Here is a 12,515-nt window from a genome sequence, read left to right as displayed (position 1 = left end):
TAGACTCAGCCCCCTTTGTCAACTCACAATAGCCACTGATGATCTGATCATTTCCTCTCATCTGTGTTTGGATGACTTGAAGGCACTTCCCAGCAAGTAACCTCATAATATTAAAGCAATGTTCATTCCCAATTTATACCAGATTTCAGCCCATCCTATCAACAGCCCATATAGCCAAAGAAAGAGCTCTCTTACACATTGTTTCCATGGTGTTTATGTGTTTCTACCCTAAACAGACAGATGCAGATTGAGCAATGCATGTCAATCCCATTATGAGGCTGTGAAATGGGCAGTTTTGTTACACACTCATGCAATCACACACATTGTGAACATCCTGTTTATTTGGCTCATCCTCTGATGATTGGCTGTGGTGTATCAGCACATTACTGACAGCTGGGAATTTCTCCAGTGGAACATGCCTTTCCTATGACAAACATCCAAAGAGCAACGGGAACATGTGTCTGCCCACTGTGTCCATACAAAACAGCACAGTTTCTCCAAACGCAGAGCATGTTGGGTGCTTGGGTTTTGTTAGCTCGCCGCCGAGGGGCCCCTGATGACCTTTAGAGGCCGTATGAAATAATACATTCTTGGACCCCTATTTCCGGACTGCTTTGGGCAAGGTCAGGATGGCAGATATCCCACTTCCACAATATCAGATGTTACGGTAATTCCTTTTAGCTAATGTGTAAGAGCAAAGGAATGCCTTCAAACCTCATCTAGGCCCTGTGGAATCTGTTGAAAATGCATGACAGCTGTGGGCTTTGGCGAGGCTGTCTGTGAATGTATGAGATTTGGAAACAATTCAAAGCTAGAAATAACTGTACAACTCATAACCCTGCACCACTGCTCACTCTCTCTTCCCATCACTCATTTCACACACACTGTAGCTGGGTCACCATCTCATCCTCATGACTTTCATGCATTCTTCGTGGCCGGGAACTAGGGTAACATCTTCCACGTACAAACACAGATGTGAAAAGAAAAAAGAAGCAGGGGCGGAGGTCAAAGCAACAGAATGATTTTAATAAGGCACAAGCACAGGAAATTGAGAAAGAGCCTTTTTTTTAGTATCCAACTGGGAGTTGAGAAGCAGCAGCAAACTTACACACTTGTTTAAAAGCCCATCTGCAGTTAGAATCATCATCGAGTTTTCCCGTGATTTATGGAGGCACTCATTTTCTTAAACCTGCATTATTTTTAAAGGCTGTGACTATTTACACTTAGCTCTTGCCACTTTTGTATGTATTCTATGCCCCTCACCACATACTCTCTCACAGCAAGAGTTTGTACATAACGTTTTTGAGCAGAGTAGGATAATTAGGGGAAGGGACTGAGAGAAATGGGGTCTGCTCAACAACTCTGTTTTCTTAAATCAAATGACTAAGACCCAAATACCTTATTGATTCTGACCTCAGAATTCCTCCTTTTGCCATTTTGTCTTAAATAGCATCTCAAGATTCAAAGACATTCTGCACCTGGATTCATAAACAATATGACAGCCCGGGAAACACTGGCTCCCCTCTTGTGACTTCTGTTACTGCTGCATATATTTAAAATATTACCTCCTGGCATAATCAGTTTGCTCTAGGAGAGTTTTTCCTTTCTAGTTAACCCCAGCTTTGACACACATGGTGGCTGTGTGTCACTCACTAACAACACAGACTCCTAGATGGTCTAAAATAAGCCACACATTATCATGATCCAAAGTTTGGCCAAGATAACTCCCCTTGATGGAGGCTTTAAAAGTAAAGACTTATTTCTAAAGCTAATATTGTCCCATTGATATCCTAAAATAAAACAAAAACACACATATAATATTTAAAAATAACTTAGGGAATGGAAAACAATGTAAAGGGGGAAAATCAATTCCTACTGAGAACTGGCTGGATGCTGTCAAGCTCCTCATCAGCCAGCTGGATCTATTCAAGTGTTCAGAAGCAAAGAAAAAATTACTCTGGCCATCCATGCACTAAAACTTCTAACACCTAACTCAAAGAATAGATTCCCAAAGAAACTCACTTGAGGGAGTTTGCTACAGATGCTCACTTGGGGACATTTACTCCTACATTAAGATCAATTCTAACAATCTGTGTTATTTGGATTCCCAGGTCACACTGGATTAGAAACAGTGCATTAAAGAAAGACATGAGAGTAGAGTGCTGAGGTACAGGAGAGTGCTGGCAACAACCAGAAGCACAGCTGGCCAGCTCCTAGCAAGAGAAAAGAGCAAGGGTTCAGCAATGTGATTATTCAGGGCGTTTAGGACAGAGGTCCCAAAACATGCAATAGAGCACAGAAAAATAATGGATGGACATAATGTTGATCCTCAGTCATCAAGGAAAAGATATGGTCTATACAAGAATTTATGGACGTGTATAACACATTTAAGTCATATTCACATAAAAACCATATAAAATTAGAAATGTAGGTACTTCAGAGGATCTGATTTCCTTTATGTCTAAAATAATGTGGAATACCTCACTGACCCCAAGGAACAAATTTTTTTAATTGCTGTATTTAAATACAAAAGACTTATAAATAAGAATTTAATATCAGTGTTTCACTTTTCTTAAGCTCATACTCCACAAGATATATTTACCTGCCATCAACTTTATTTAAGCACTTCCTAAACAACTTCAAGAATATTTTACCATGAAAACAAAACTAAAGAGACAGAGATTATGTTTCTATCACCTATCTAAAAATTGTGAACATTGTGAACATATCCTTCTATACACACACGCACCCCACCACGCCAACGACAAGTAGGACTGAAAGGAGAGGTGTGCCTTCCATGTCAGTTTCACAGAGAGAAGGGAAGCAAATTAGGCAAGTGAGTGAATTAGGCAAGAGTAGGGGACAGGGGCATTTCAGATGGAGAGCATTCATGCACAGAGAGTCAGGCAAGAGGTAGAAATGCTTAGGAATTAGTTTATCTAGATGGAAGAGAGATAGTGTTCAACTCCCTGTCTCATTATCCCTACTCTGTTGTCTGGATTTCACACTGCTAGCTCTTCCTGGCTTTGAAATTCCCATGCCTTGTCATGACCATCAAGGGAATACACCAACCTGGCTCTCATCCTCTATCTACGACTCTACAGGTTTGTAAACTCCTTTTATAAAATCTACAATGGACATCAGCACCACATCCCCTTCTTTTGATAACTACCCTTTATCCCATTGTATTCATTTCCTAGGGCTGCCATAACAAATAACCACAAATTGAGAGGCTTAATACAACAGAAATTTATTCTTTCATAGTTCTGGAAGCTAGAGGTCAGAAAACAAGGTGTCAGCAGGGTCATGCACTTTCTGAAGGCTCTAGAGGAGAATACTTCCTTGCCTCTTTCAGTTTCTGGTGACCCCAGGCATTCTTTGGCTTATGGCAGCATAACTCCAATCTCTGCCTCTATCTTCCCATGCCTTCTTCTCTGCGGGTCTGTGTGTCTCCCCTCTTCTTAGAAGAGCACCAGTCATTGGATTTAAGGCCCACCCTAAATCCAGTATAATTCATCTCAAGATCCTTAGCTAAAGACATCTGCAAAGACCTTATTTCCAAATAAGGCCACATTCTGAGATTCTAAGGTGACCAAATTTGGGAGAGACACTATTTATCCCACTATAGTGACTTCCAAATCAAGCACACTTTATAGTATGATTCTATACGTCTGGCTATGCATAAATATTCCAACGATAGACATCTGTGGAAGCAAATTGGTGCTCATTCAATAGCCATTCTTGTCCCCTTCTTCCCTAGTCTTAGAGATCCATCTCCAAAGTTAACTGCTGAAAGATCTGGATACTTGCTTTCCCAAGCTCCAGGAGGCCAGGAGTGACCACATGACTCAGTTCAGCTGCTGTGATGTGAGAGGAAGTGCAATAGAGACTTATTTCCTAGGAAGTTAATGAAGCTTGAGCTTAGGATCCCATACTCACAATGACCCAGGCCAAGGCCCTACGCCTAATCTTGTATTTTTAATATTGTTCTTTTTTTCTTAAATAAGATCCCGAAAATTTTATTAGTTGAGGCCCCGCTACACCTGAAATGTGGTAGTTTTTCTCCTGACCAAAACAGAATTTCTCACAGAGAGCTTTCTTTTCTGCCTCTTTTCTTCCTGCTTCAGACACTGCCATAAGGATATGATTATTATAGTAACAGCGGCCATCTTTCTATAATGAGTGGAATGCTGAAAGAATCCTAGATATTCTGCCCCTTGACATCATTTAGCACTGAACCAGCTCTGGAACCATCTCCCTCCAGATTTCTTGTTATGTGAGAAAAATATGCAATAAGGGGTTATTTAGGTTTTCTCTGACATGCAACAAAAAGTATCCTAACTGATTTGGCACTGTTGTTAGTGTCATTCAGTGGATTCTGACTCCCAGTGACCCTATGTATGGCAGAACAGAACCCTGCCCAGTCTTTCTGTGCCATCCTCTCACCTTCTGGTGCTGTATCAGATAATGTTCTGCTACTATTCACAGGGTTTTCATGACCAGCTTTTTTCAGAAGTGAGTGGCCAGGTCCTTCTTCCTAGTCTGTCTTAGTCTGGAAGCTCCACTGAAACCTCTCCACCATGGGTGAACCTGCTGGTCTTTGAAATACCAGTGGCATAGCTTTCAGCATCAGAGCAACATGCAGCTGCCACAGTATGACAACAACAGCAAGTGGTGTGGTTCCCTGACTGGGAAATGAACCTGGGCCGCGGTGGTCAGAGTGCCGAGTCTCAACCACTAGACGACCAGGGTTGGCTCAGCCCTTAACCTGAGCCAATTAGAGCCTTACCAGAATTTTTGGACTTGAGACCCAGAGAATCTTTTCAGTGTCCCTTTGTTGGCTGAAATCACAAACTAAAATTCTGGAACATTTGGTTAACCGAATTCTTGCCATATGGATAAAACCACTCTGCAGAAAGAGAGAAGAACGAACTTAACACAGAGATAGAAGCATGTCTAAGAGACAAGAAAGAAGCCTGATACTCTGGGCCTTGATTCACAAAGTGATGAGAGATTGTGGCCTTTCTCCAGTCGTGGTTGTCCAATTATTTCATAACTTATCTTCCGATTAAAATCCTCTCTCTTGTTTAAACTAATTCAAGTGGGATTTCTTTCACTAATGAGTTAAATAGACTAATTAATAAAGCTCCCTTTCCTTCTCCCATATGGTACTATTCCCTGTGTCATTTTATTCTCATTTCTCTTTCCCTTCTGCTAAGGAGCTGGAGTCCAACCCCATGGCTTCCAATGCCCTTAGTGATAAAGAGCAGACTATGCAGTCATACACACCTGTGTGTACTTCTTGGTTCTGTTACTTACTGGCAATGAAATGTTAGCACGTAACCATCTCAAAGCCTCATTTATATTATTTCAAAGAGAAGGATCATGGTAATATCAATCTCATATTGTTCTCAGAAATAAATAAACTGGTATGTTTAGAGCATTGATAGCATTAAATGTATAGAGCATTTAATAGAGTGCTTGACACATAGTAAACATTTATGAAATATGCTGATTATCATCACATAGGCAAATGTTATCACTGTAATTTCTGAACCACAAAATTTTTCCAGGCATTAGGAAAAATTGCAAAGTGTTTAGAGATTTCAGAAGTAGAGATCACTCTTATCCTAAGTACACTTTCTTTTAGAGAGTATTACACTTGAGTAAGAAGGATGTCCTCATTTGGGCCCGACACTTTAGAAAGTCCTGTGCATTATAAACACACAAACCAAACCTATAAAAGAATACATGAATGCCCTGTCACCTAGCATCCAGTAGGTAGAGCTGATCCAGCCCAAACTATAAGTTTAAACACTGGCTCTCATGACAAACCTCCTTCAGTTCCCAAATAATCACTTCTTCAAATCACTTGCTATTTGTCCCCAAAACAAAAGATGACTGTATCTGTATGCCATGGTGTGTCACCAGGTCAGCTACTGCCGACTTCAGAGATGATATTGCTTCATTACGTGGGAAAGAACTGAGCATCAGAATCAGTTAGGTAAGAGAAAACACAAATTAATGAACTTGTCATGTCCTTCGCAGCATGGATGCAATAGATTCTTGCATAATGAAGTATCTTCCCCCAGGTATTGCTAAGCGTGCATTTTCCTCTCCTTATGTTCCAGGTGTGACATCTAAACATATTCCTACTTTAGTAAATTAGGATATTTGCAATAGGTGCACATGGAAGCTGAAGAACAGTTCTCAATATTAAACATTTCACATTTTTCTTAAATTTTAGTAAATGTAGCTCTAGAAGTAATATGCATGACCTGTGCTATTGATTTTTTTATATTACCATATGGATTTAGATATTGCTTTAAAAGATGGTAAAATCAATATACTATTGATAGTACTTTATTCAAGGAAGTTAAAATATTTTCTATGATGGTAATATTTTGTCATAAACTTCCATTAAACCATTAAAAAGGTTGAATGTGATGTGTAAAATTCATGATCATTTAGAATTAAATGCTGCTTTCAGAATTTTGTTGGCAGTTCCAGTTAAGATACCCTCGATAGATTTCTCCAAATTGAAAAAACAGAAGTCTCGGAGGGATTAGATCAAGATAGCGGAGTAGGAAGATCTTTAGCTCATCTCCTCCCACAGACACACGAAAACTACAACTACATGAAAAACAACTATTGCTGAGAAAGAGCTGAAGACTAGCAGAACAGATTTTCCATAACTAAGGATATAAAGAAAAAGCCACAGCAAGATGGATAGGAGGGGTGGTGACACAGTCTAGTCAGGACCCATGCCACCAGCACAGTGACACAAAAGCAGGAGGGATATCACAACTGCAGAGGTCTTCCCAGACAAGCAAGGGGTCCAAGCCCAAGAACAGGCTTCCTGGCCCAAGGGACCTGCACCAGAAAGATGAGACCCCATAATGTCTGGCTTTGAAAACCAGTGGGGCCTATGTCCAGGAGAGCTGGAGGGCTATAGGAAACCAAGACTCTGCTCTTAAAGGGCACACACACAAACTTAATCACTCTGAGTCCCAGTGCACAGGCAGTAGTTTGAAAAATACCTGAGTTATATGTGAAGGAGATTCATCAACCGATTTTAGGACACGTGCCAGAGGAGCAGGGATCTGTCAAAACTTCCTCTGGGCAAAGAAGCACTGACAGGCAAAATGGGGATACAATGGAATGTGCTCCAAACAAAAGAACAAAACAACACCTCATAAAAAGAACTAAGTAAGATGGAGATAAGTAAAATACCAGAGAAAGAGTTCAAAATAATAGTCACAAAGATGCTCACCAAACTTGAGAGAAGAAAGGATGAACACAGTGAGCCATTCACCAAAGAGATAGAAAATATAAAAAAAGACTCAATCAAAAGAATACGATAACTGAAGTGAAAAATACACTAGAGGAAATCAACAGCAGATTCAATGATGCAGAGGAATAGATCAGTGATCTGGAAGACAGGGCAGTGGAAATCATCTGATCAGAACAGCAAAAAGGAAAAAGAATTTAAAAAAATGAGAACAGCTTAAGCGACTTCTGGAATAACATCAACTTACTAACATTTGCATTATAGAGGTCCTAGAAGGAGAAGAGAAAGAGAAAGCAACAGAAAACCAATTGAAGAAATAACAGCTGAAAACTTCCCCAGCCTGCTGAAGGAAACAGACATCCAAGTCCAGGAAGTACGGAGAGGCCTAAACAAGGTGAACTCAGAGTCCCACACCAAGATACATTGTAATTAAAATGACAAAAGTTAAAGAAAAAGAGGGATTTTTAAAAGCAGCAAGAAAAAAACAACTAGTTACATACAAGGGAGCCACCATAAGACAATCAGCTGATTTTTCAGCAGAAACATTAGAAGCCAGAAGGGAGTAGCATATTCAAAGTGCTGAAAGGACAAAACTTACAACCCTTAATACTCTACCCAGGGAGGTTATCATTCAGAAGCGAAGGAGAGGTAAAGAGTTTCCCAGATAAGCAAAAGCTAAAGGAGTTCATCACCACTAAACTGGCCTTACAAGAAATGTTAAAGGGACTTCTTTAAATGGAAAATAAAAAACCATAATTAGAAATAAGAAAATTATGCAAGAATAAAATCTCACTGGTAATGGCAAAAATGTAGTAAAGGTAGTGGTACAACCATCTATACAGATAGTTTGAAGGTTAAGAGACAAAAGTAGCAAAATCATCTAAATCTACATTAGGAAAGAGATATACAAAATAAAAAGATATAAATATGACACCAAAAATATAAAACACTGGGAGAGAGTAAAAATATAGTGCTTTTAGAATGTACTCAAACTTCAGTGACAATCAAAATAAAATAGACTGCTACGTAGGTTGTTATATATGATCCTCATGGTAATCACAAACCAAAAACCTATAATAGATACACAAAAAGGAAAGAGAAAGAAATACAAAGATAACACTAAAAAAAGTCGTCAAATTACAAGGGAAGAGAGCAAGAGAAGAAGAAAGGAACAGAGAAGAACTGCAAAACAATAAGAAAACAATTTTAAAAATGGCAATAAGTACATATCTATCAGTAAGTATTTTAAATGTAAATGGACTAAATGCTGCAATCAAAAAACATAAGGTCATTGAATTGATTAAAAAAAAAAAAGACCCATGGGGCTGGCCCCGTGGCCGAGTGGTTAAGTTCGCGTGCTCCGCTGCAGGCAGACCAGTGTTTCGTTGGTTCGAATCCTGGGCACAGACATGGCACTGCTCATCAAACCACGCTGAGGCAGCGTCCCATATGCCACAACTAGAAGGACCCACAACGAAGAATATACAACTATGTACTGGGGGGCTTTGGGGAGAAAAAGGAAAAAAATTTAAAAATCTTTAAAAAAAAAAAAAAGACCCATATGTGTGCTTTCTAAAAGAGATTCGCTTCAGATATAAAGACATAACAGACTGAAAGTGAAGAGATAGAAAAAGATGTTCCATCCAAATGGAAATTAAAAGAGAGCTCGGGGAGCAATACTTATATCAGAATACATAGACTTTAAAACAAAGACTGTAACAAAAGACAAAGAAGGACATTAAATAATGATAAAGAGATTAATCCAACAAGACGATATAACACTTGTAAATATCTATGCACCCAAGAGAAGAGCATCTAAACACATAAAGCAAATATTAATAGACATAAAGGGAGAAATTGATGGTAATACAATAATAGTAGAAGACTTTAACCTCACTCACATCAATGGATCGACTATCCCGACAGAAGATCAATAAGGAAACATTGGCCCTAAATAAGACATTAGACCGGATGGACTTAATAGGTATCTACAGAACATTACACCCCAAAACAGCAGAAAACACATTCTTTTCAAATGCACATGGACATTCTCCAGGATAAATCACATGTTAGGCCACAAAACAAGTCTCAATAAATTTAAAAAGACTGAAATTATGGCAAGCATCTTTTCTGATCACAACAGTATGAAAATAGACATCAATTACAAGAACTGGACAAAACACAAACACATGGAGGGTTACCAAACAACATGTTACCAAACAACCAATGGGTCAACGATGACATCAAAGAGGAAATCAAAAAATACCTTGAGACAAAGGAAATTGGAAACACAGCATTCCAAAATCTAAGGGACACAGCAAAAACAGTTCTAAGAGGGAAGTGCATAGCAATGCAGGCCTACCTCAGGAAACAAGAAAAATCTCAAATAAACAATCTAACCTTACCCCTAATGGAACCAGAAAAAGAAAAAACAAAGCCCAAAATTAGTAGAAGGAAGGAAATAATAAAGATCAGAGTGGAAATAAATGAAATAGAGACTAAAAAAATAAAACAATAGAAAAGATCAATAAAACTAAGAGCTGGTTCTTTAAAAAGATAAACCAAATGGGTAAATCTTTAGCTAGACCCATCCAAAAAAAAAAACAAGAGAGAGAGAGGGTCCAAAGACATAAAATCAGAAATGAAAGAGGAGATACTACAACTGACACTACAGAATTACAAAGAATCATAAGATATTACCATGAACAATTATACCCCAACAAACTGGACAACCTAGAAGAAATAGATAGATTTCTAGAAACATACAATCTTCCAAGAGTGAATCAGGAAGAAGGAGAAAATCTGAACAGACTAATGACTAGCAATGAAATTGAATCAGTAATCAAAAAACTCCCAACAAACAAAAGTCCAGCACCAAATGGCTTCATAAGTGAATTCTACTGAACATTTAAAGAAGAGTTAATACCTGTCCTTCTCAAATTCTTCCAAAATATTGAATAGGAAGGAATGCTTCCAAATGCATTATATGAAGCCAGTGTTACCCTGATAACAAAACCAGACAAAGGCACTATAAAAAAAAAAAATTACAGACTAATATCCCTGATGAACGTAGAGGCAAAAATCCTCATCAAAATATTAGCAAATCAAATTCAACAATACCTTAAAAGAATCATACACTATGATCAAATGGGATTTATTCCAGGGATTCAAGGATAGTTCAATATCCACAAATCAATCAACATGATATATACCACATTAAAAAAGTGAAAGATAGAAATCATATGATCCTCTCCATAGATGCAGAAAAAGCATTTGATAAAATTCAACACCCATTTATGAAAAAACTCTCAACAAAGTTGGATACAGAGAGAACATACCTCAACATAATAAAAGCTACACATAGCAAATTCACAGTTAACATCATACTCGATAATGAAAAGCTAAAAGCATTTCCTCTAAGATCAGGAAAAAGACAAGGATGGCCTCTCTGGCCACACTTATTCAACATAATATTGGAATTCCTAACCACAGCAATCAGATAAAGAAAAAAAACGTAAAATGCATCCAAATTGGAAAGGAATAAGTCAAACTGTCACTATGTACAGATGACATGATAGTATATATAGAAAACCCTAAAGACTCCACCAAAAACTATTAGAACTAATAAATGAATTCAGTACAGCTGCAGGATACAAAATCAATATACAGAAATCTGTTGTGTTTCTACACACTAATAATGAACAATCAGAAAGAGAAATTAAGAAACAATCCCATTTACAACTGCATCAAAAAGAATAAAATATCTTAGGAATAACTTTAACCAATGAGGTGAAAGACCCATATTTTGAAAATAATAAGATTTTGATGAAAGAAATTGAAGATGACACAAATAAATGGAAAGATATACCATCCTCATGGAGTGGAAGAATTAATATTGTTAAAATGTCCATGCAACTTAAAGTAGTCTACAGATTCAATGTAATCCTTATCAAAATATCAATGGCATTTTTCACAGAACTAAAGCAAAGAATCCCAAAATTTTTGTGGAACCACAAAAGACCCTGAATAGCCAAAGCAATCTTGAGAAAGAACAAAGCTGGAGGTATCATCATCCATGATCTCAAACTATATTACAAAGCTATAGTGATCAAAACTGTATGATACTGGCACAAAGACAGTAACAGAGATCAACGGAGCAGAATAGAGAGCCCATAAATAAACCTCCACTTACATGGTCAATTACTCTATGACAAAGGAGGCAAAAGTATACAATGGGGAAAAGACACTCTTTTCAATAAATGGTATTGGGAAAACTGGTCAGCTACATGCAAAAGAATGAAACTGAACCACTGTCTTACACCATATACAAAAATAAACTCAAAATGGATTAAAGACTTAAATGTAAGACCTGAAACCATAAAACTAGAAAACATAGGCAGCCAGCTCTTTGACATTAATCTTAGCAATATTTTTTGGCGATCTGTCTCCTCAGGCAAAGGCAACAAAAGCAAAAATAAACAATGGGACTACATCAAACTAAGAAGCTTTGGCACAGTGAAGGAAACCATCAGCAAAATGAAAAAGCAACCTACTGAATGGAAGAAGATATTTGCAGATGATATATCCAATAAGGGGTTAATATCTAAAACATATAAAGAACTCATACAATTCAATATCAATAAAATAAACAATCTGATTAAAAAGTTAACATAGGACCTAAATAGACATTTTTCCAAAGAACATACAGATGGCCAACAGACATATGAAACGAGGCTCAACATCACTAATGACCAGGAAAATTCAAATCAAAATCTCAATGAGATATCACCTCACACCTGTCAGAATGGCTATTACAAAAACACAAGAACTAACAAATATTGGTGTAGATGTGGAGAAAAGGGAATCCTTGTACCTTGTTGGTGGGAATGTAATGATGTGGCCACTATGGAAAACAGTATAGATGTTCCTCAAAAAGTTAAAAACAGAATTACCATATGATCCAGCAATTTCACTTCTGGATATTTACCCAAAGAAAATGAAAACAGTAATTTGAAAAGATATATGCACCCCTATGTTGACTGCAGCATTATTTACAAAAGCCAAGATATGGAAGCTACCTAAGTGTCCATCGACAGATGAATGGATAAAGAAGATGCGAGATATATATATATATATATATATATATATATATATATATATATATATAATGGAATATTCCTCAGCCATGAAAAAATGAAATCTTGTCATCTATGACAGCATAGAT

General features: G+C 37.6%; 1 long non-coding RNA gene across 7 annotated transcripts in view; it reads right to left on the bottom strand.

Annotated features, from left to right (window-relative positions):
- LOC106834085 (uncharacterized) overlaps window positions 1-12,515 on the bottom strand; it is a 189,745-nt gene that overhangs the window by 7,783 nt on the left and 169,447 nt on the right. For 2 of the 7 annotated variants that reach the window (XR_011501895.1, XR_011501893.1), the window contains exon 4: window positions 4,790-4,909. The exons of the other annotated variants lie outside the window; for them this stretch is intronic. This is a non-coding gene — a long non-coding RNA (uncharacterized lncRNA). The remainder of the gene's footprint in view (window positions 1-4,789; window positions 4,910-12,515) is intronic. 7 annotated transcript variants of the gene reach the window in all.

The sequence above is a fragment of the Equus asinus genome, chromosome 3 (assembly GCF_041296235.1).
Source record: "Equus asinus isolate D_3611 breed Donkey chromosome 3, EquAss-T2T_v2, whole genome shotgun sequence".
Classification (NCBI taxonomy): Eukaryota; Metazoa; Chordata; class Mammalia; order Perissodactyla; family Equidae; genus Equus; species Equus asinus.
This window is presented reverse-complemented; position numbering and strand designations above follow the sequence as displayed.